Consider the following 7697-nt stretch of genomic DNA (forward strand, 5'->3'; position numbering starts at 1 on the left):
TGAGTCCCACTGGCTGCAGTTTCGTTTTTTAACAGTGGTCTCCTCAGCAGCGTTCGTAGGTACTGAGAGCATCGGTGAGAGAGAACACGCGCTGTTCTCATCCCTGCAGGGAGCGGCCGCTGAAAACTACTTCATCTCTAACAATCATAGAATCACAGAATATCAGGGTTGGAAGGGACCTCAGGAGGTATCTAGTCCAACCCTCTGCTCAAAGCAGGACCAACCCCCAACTAAATCATCCCAGCCAGGGCTGGGAAAGCCAAGGAAACGCTGGGACTCCTCGGGAAATTAGCCCTGCAGCTGGATAGGAACAAACCACAATTTCTGGTGACAGAGCAGAGCAACTGTCAAGGTTCCTTCCCCGCTCTGAACTCTGGGGTACAGACGTGGGGACCCGCATGAAAGACCCCCTAAGTTTATTTCTACCAGCTTAGGTTAAAAACTTCCCCAAGGCACAAAATCTTTGCCCTTGGACTAGGGTACACTGCCACCGCCAGGTGCTTTAACAAAGAACCAGGGAAAAGGACCACTTGGAGTTCCTCTTCCCCCAGCGATCCCCCCCATCCCTTACACCCCCTTTTCTGGGGAGGCTTGAGAATAAACAAGTTGAGCACAGACCAGCTTGGGTTTCTTAGGACCCTACAAACCCAATCAGATTCTTAAAAAAAACAGAACTTTATTAGAAAGAACAAAACAAAGATAAAAGAAACTTTCTGTAAGATTAGAATGGAGGATAATCTTACCGGCAGTCAGATTCAAAACATAGAAAATCCCTCTAGGCAAAACCTTAAGTTACAAAAAGACACAAAAACAGGAATACACATTCCTCCAGCACAGCGAATTTCACGAGCCTAAACAAAGAAAACTTAATGCATTTTCTAGCTAGATTGCTTACTAACTTTACAGGAGTTGGAGGGCTTGCATCCTTGATCTGTTCCCAGCAAAGGTATCACACAGACAGACAAAAGCCTTTCCCCCCCCATCCCCCCAGATTTGAAAGTATCTTGTCCCCTATTGGTCATTTTGGGTCAGGTACCAGCGAGGTTACCTTAGCTTCTTAACCCTTTACAGGTGAAAGGATTTTGCCTCTGGCCAGGAGGGATTTTATAGCGCTGTATACAGAAAGGTGCTTACCCTTCCCTTTATATTTATGACAACAACAATGGCGTGGAGCTGGTCAAAAGGCTGCGATCCACCCTATGGAGCGTTGTGAGCTCCTCTCCCAAGAGCGCGAGCATCCGAGACATGGCTGTGGCGGCGCGGGAGCTAGGGATCCAGGTGGAGGAGGGCGGTGGAGAACGTCGGACTGCACTGGAGCGCGTCGAAGAAATCAGGGCGGAAATACAGGACATGGCAAAGTACAAGAGGGAAATGCGGAGGCTCCAAGGGGGTCTGTGGAAGAGCTTGGCTAAAGTGGAGAAAGAGCTATGCCGGATGAAAGGCCTACGGGACGTCCCTCCGGAAGACTACAGATCCCAGCTGAGCGACAGGTGGCGTTGACGTATGTGGGGCACCCGCACAGAGTCAGTAGAGGACGGATGGAGGGACAGACACACACAGAGTCACTAGGGGCAGTGTGGACACACACACATACACACACACACACACACGATTGCAGCCACTGGGGGCAGCGGTAAAAACAGAACCCCCTGCTTACTACACAATAGAGCAGTGGTTCTCAAACTTTTGTACTGGTGACCCCTTTCACATAGCAAGCCTCTGAGTATGACCCCCCCCTTATAAATTAAAAGAACACTTTTTAATCTATTTAACACTCTTATAAATGCTGGAGGCGAAGTGGGGTTTGGGGTGGCGGCTGACAGCTCGCGACCCCCCCGGGTAATAACCTCGCGACCCCCGGAGGGGTCCCCACCCCCAGTTTGAGAACCCCTGCCATAGAGGCTTGAGGGTGCAGCACTAAAAGAACCAAATTAGGGCCAGGGGAAATCTGCTTCCTGCCCGGCTCAGCCATGCAGCGGGCCCCCCCCCCTTGTAACTGAGGCAGGAATGAGCTGCACAGAGTCGAAAGCCAGAAGGGCCCCTTAGATCAGCTCATCTGACCTCCTGCATAGCGCAGACTAGAGAATCCCTCCCCCAGCCCCCCGTGTTCTGCCCACTCAGATGGGTTAGACTATTTCAGTGCACAGGAGACCAAACCATTGCGTGCTATGGGCAGAGAGCAGGAGGGATCGAGATCCCCCGATGTCCCTGGCTCCTGCAGTGGCAGGCAATGGAGTAGGTGAGACACCCCCAGACAACCCCGCAGGCCATGCGCACCCCATGTTGCAGCAACCCCCCACAAGCTGCCTGTCCTTCTGACCCAGGGGAGATTCCTTCCCAGCCCCAATCTGGTGACTCTGAGCACATGAACCAGACCCACCAGCAGAACAAAGATTCCCTGGAGCGGCTCGGGGCACAGGCCACCCCATCGGTGTCCTGTCTCCAGGGGTGGCTGATCCCTGATGCTTCAGAGGAAGCGGGGGACAGACAATCCCAGATACTGCTGGCCAGCTGTGCAATGGGGTGGATAGGGGGTGAATTCCTTCCTGACCCCTACAGGTGACTGGCTGAAACCCTGAAGCATGAACCCCAAACCCTTGTCAGGGATCACCCTTAGCATTGGGGCTCTGTAAAGAGGGGAGGGGACCGTCCAATTTCTTAACTCCCTAGCACCTGGGCTTGCTGTTCAAAGGAGAAATGGGTGCGAAGGTGGGGGCGAGCCAGAGGAGATAGAGTACCGGGGGGTCGACATGTGGGTTGGGATTCTGCTGTTCCAAGGGAATCCATAGCCAGAGCGACCCGTGGGACCAGACAGATTTGTGCATGGGGCAGCAGAAGCCAAGAGTTAGAGGTAGATCCCGATCTGCCCCATTGACCCCAATGGAGCGACAGCTGAGTGATCCCAGTTGGGGATCTGGCCCCATTGACCCCAATGGAGTGACAGCTGAGTGATCCCAGCTGGGGATCTGGCCCCATTGACCCCATTGGAGCTACGGCTGAGTGATCCCAGCTGGGGATCTGGCCCCATTGACCCCAATGGAGCTACAGCTGAGTGATCCCCTTCAGCTGAGTGATCTGGCCTTCAGAATCACTCCTCCACCTTCTTCCTACGCAGCCCCCACCAGCCCCCCCTGAGCTGTCTGATGCCCTTTGCATTGAGTGAGGTCCTGGCTTTGCAAAAAAAGATCTTTCCAGGGTGTGACATTCTGTACCCCAGAGCAACACCCGAGCCCCCCCATATTTACCACGGTGATATGATTATGATACGTTTTATATGAAGTTTGTCATGTAAGATATCAGTGGAGAAGTTATGATTTGCCGAATATGATTACCCTGTTTGCATGCACAGATACGTTTTCTAGCTGAAGTTATGAATAATGACTATGTACCAGTATTCCAGCTGCGTTTGCTCCTGGGTGACACCCAGAAGGTAGTTTACATCTGGTCTAGCCAGCACATTGTGGAAGAACCATTCCAGGTAATGGCCCATTAAGAAACAGAATTGGCCTTAGAAGAAGCCTATTCCCACCTGATGGACTTTCTTGTGGAGGCTCCAGCCAGTCTATGAGTAATAGCTGCTATGTCTCATCGAAGCACGCTAGGGCATGTGACTAGATCATGTGACACTGGACTCCATCTTGTGCCTGTACTTTTCCACAAACTATACTGGGGACTTTGCTTGGAACGATGAAGTTCCCTCCACATGGAAGAAGCTATAAAAGGAGACAGTGACATAATCACTTGGCCCCACTCCCTCCCCACAACTCAACACCTGGAAGCATGTCTGCAGGACTAAGACTTTGAACAGGAGGAGGGTCCCAGGCAGGAAAAGTGGATTCAAGCTTGTGTATGAAAGATTTGCAAACTGCTTGTACCGTCAGGGTGAGACGCTGCTTGATTCAAATTTATAGAGCTTAGATGTCAATTTTGTTTTTGTTTCTGAGGTAATCTGTTTTGATTTGTACGCTCATTACTTATAATCACTTAAAATCTATCTTTCTGTAGTGAATAAATCTGTTTTTATTTTCTTTTTTAACTTAAACCAGTGTGGTGTCTGTAGTGCAAAGGGGAAAACTGCTCAGGGTCAGGGACTGTTACATGTCCTCTCCACATTGAGGGAGAGGCGGACTGGGAAATAAACTGGTCAGGTTTTTTGACCAGGGCAAGAGGGTCCTAGCCTGCGGAGGGCGCAACTGGCTGGAGCCTCTCTATTGTTGGTTAACGAGTGGCTAGGAGAAGCATTCATATAACTGCAGCTGGGTGTGTCCCTGTCTGTGGAAGGATGTGTAAGTGCAAGACCTGGAGAGGCTTGCAGCTTGTCACAACCTCACAGCTGGAGAGGGGGCCCAGACCAGTATGCCAGAGGGTTCAGCAGTACCCCAGTTCCAGGTTGCTCCCCGGGGAGGCCCATCAAACAGGGAATCGATTACCAGTCCCTGTGCTCCCTCTACACGCACAGACTCAGTGGAAGGCTGTTTGGGAGGAATGGGTTCGTATTCCTCTACTAGCCCTTCACTGGGTGTCCTCAGCCCAGGAGAGCAGAATTTTTGCAGCAGGGAAAGAGACAGACAGACTGACACCCAATCCCAGCCACTAGGGGGCAGCAGGGACCCAAACAAACCCATGCTCCAGCTCTGTGTCTACAGATCTGGCCACGCAGAGTCCAACTAATGCTCCATGCCAGGCAGAGGGGGAAACTCCAGGAAAAGGGGCTAGCGAGACCCATGGACAGCAAGAGGGTGGGAGAGAAAAGGGGGCAGAGATGCCCTACCCCAGCCACAAGCGATGGCTCAGGGGTGAGGGTCTCCAGCCTGTGCCATACAGGTCAGACCAGCTTCTCACAATGGCCCCATCTGGCTTCCCAGGTACCCACTCCAGCACCCCTCAGGTACCCCGCCCATTACATACATCCCCCTCTAGCACCCCTCAAATACCCCCTCCAGCATACACCCCCCAAAAGTATCCCCCTCCCCCTTGGCAGTGTCCTTTTTTGGGACCCTGAAATATGCTAACTCCACCTGCAGCCCCACGAACCAGGGCACAGCTGCAATCACACAAATTTGGCCTAGTCAGGGGAGCGGGGCCAAATCTGAGTGACGCTGCAGCCCCAGAGGATGCAACACCCAGAGCGGAGAACCAAGCCCTGCCAGCCCAGAGAGAGGCGGGCCTGCGTAGGCCGAGAGAGGAGCGGGTGTGTTGCCTGGGGGAGGTGGATTCAGGCGGCCAACCCCCAGCAGGGGCAGATGAGGCTCCTTCCCACTGAGGGCAGTGGTAGCAAGGGGTCTCCAGCCCTGGCTACCCCCAGGGAGCATCACACGCACACTGACAACTCGCCCCCAAGCTATGCCTAAATCTTGCCGATCCTTTCTGCAGAACAGCTCTAAGATCTGGCCCTAGTGGGAAGTTTTGAGGGCTTTGTCTGGCTTGGAGCTAGACTGGGTTCTGGTCACTCTCCATTTTTTGTTGCTTTCTGTTTCCATGTGAGTGAGCCAGGAGTAAAACGCAGTGAAGGTGGGAGGGTGCCACAGATCTGCTATCAAGATGCTAAAACAGGACAGCAGTTATGGGTGATTGCATGGCTTTTTCTAATACAATTCCTGCCCTCCTTCCTCCCAGCTGTCGATCCACAGCAAAGCAGCTGGGATGTTGAAAAAGGACCTGCCCTTATTAGGGTTCAGAGTTAACATGACATTGAGCTGGACCAGGGCCGGTTCGTGCCTCTTTTGCTGCTATTGTGTCAGGCTCTCTGCAGACTCAGGCTGAGATTAAACGAGTTCTTCACCCCTTGTACTTTAAGAACCCAAACCAAGGAAGTCCCAGCCAGGAGACCAGCTAACAGAAGGGTTCTTAATAGCAGGAAAAAGCTGGGAAAAGTGGTGCATATTACAGAGTGTTCTAAACAGATATGGTTTCATGTGGCGCTGAGTTCCAAAGATGAAAGGTCTGGATCTGAGAACACTTTATCTGAAGAACCTACCCCAAAGACAGCTGCATCTCAGCGCCAGGCCCCATGTGGCATTGCTGTGTAGCTGTTCCCCAGCTGCCCCCCCCCCAGAGGTGGCTGCATCTCACCACTGGGCAAGCCATCCCCGTGTGGCGTCCCTGTGCAGCTATTCCCCAGCATTGAATAGTTTAATATTTGCGAGGAATTTTCTTTGCACTCTATGGCTGGAGCCTGAAAAATTCCAGGAGACGTCTCCTTTCTGAGAATAGGTGGCTCTGAGGGTGTTTGTTTTTTCTATGTACTTAAGGGAGAGCTAAGATCTTTTATTGGACCCACCTCTGCACTTGAGGCAGCTGTAAAATCTGGTCATAGTCGCGAGCATGTAATGCCTGGGCTATGGTTTGCCCCAAAGTGACACTGCACAGGGATGGCTTGCCCAGTGCTGAGATGCAGCCACCTCTGGGGTGAGCCAACTGGGGAACAGCTGGATAATGCCGCTGCATGGGGATAGCTTGCCTGGCGCCGATATGCAGCCAGCTCTGGGGTGGGGCAGCAGGGGAACAAGGAGTTCAGCTCCAGGGCGGTTGCAAGGCTCAGCTCTTCCCATGCCAGATCCCTGATGCAAGGGGAACGCGGGCGCGACGGGGGCTGCCGGGAGCAGAAGCGTATTTCCTACTGGCTGTGCTTCTCCAAAGGGCCCCATGTGGGGATCTGGGATGCTAAGATTCCTGCAAAGTTTATGGGGCTCAGAGCAGTAAGGGGCGCTGTGCTGCGGGGTGGGGGTGGGGGCTCAGCAGGGGATGGAGCGGGTACTCAATAGGGGGCTCTGTGCTGCAGAGAGCAGGGCAGGGGCTCAGCAGGGGGCGCTGCGCTGCAGGGAGAAGGTGGTGGGCTCAGTAGGGGGTGCTGTGATGCAGGGAATGGGGGGCTCAGCAGAGAGGGAGTGGGGGCTCAGTAGGGGGTGCTGTGATGCAGGGAGTGGAGCAGGGGCTCAGCAGGGGGCGCTGTGATGCAGGGAGTGGGGCAGGGGCTCAGTCGGGGCGCTGTGCTGCAGGGAGTGGGGGGCTCAAAAGAGAGGGAGTGGATGCTCAGTAGGGGGCTCTGTGATGCAGGGAATGAGGGGCTCAGCGGGGGAAGTGGGGGCTCAGCAGGGGGCGCTGTGATGCAGGGAGTGGGGGGCTCAGTGGGGGAAGTGGGGGCTCAGCAGGAGGTGCTGTGATGCAGGGAGTGGGGCAGGGGCTCAGCAGGGGGCACTGTGCTGCAAGGAGTGGGGGGCTCAGCGGGGGGAGTGGGGACTCACCAGGGGGCACTGTGCTGCAGGGAATGGGGGGCTCAGCAGGGGGAGTGGGGACTCACCAGGGGGCGCTGTGATGCAGGGAGTGGGGCAGGGGCTCAGCAGGGGGCGCTGTGATGCAGGGAATGGGGGGCTCAGCAGGGGGAGTGGGGACTCAGCAGGGGGCACTGTGATGCAGGGAGTGGGGGGCTCAGCAGGGGGAGTGGGGACTCAGCAGGGGGCACTGTGATGCAGGGAGTGGGGCAGGGGCTCAGCAGGGGGCACTGTGCTGCAGGGAGTGGGGGGCTCAGCGGGGGGAGTGGGGACTCACCAGGGGGCACTGTGCTGCAGGGAATGGGGGGCTCAGCGGGGGGAGTGGGGACTCAGTAGGGGGCACTGTGATGCAGGGAGTGGGGGGCTCAGCGGGGGGAGTGGGGACTCACCAGGGGGCGCTGTGATGCAGGGAGTGGGGCAGGGGCT

This window comes from Natator depressus, chromosome 6 (assembly GCF_965152275.1).
Source record: "Natator depressus isolate rNatDep1 chromosome 6, rNatDep2.hap1, whole genome shotgun sequence".
Lineage (NCBI taxonomy): Eukaryota > Metazoa > Chordata > Testudines > Cheloniidae > Natator > Natator depressus.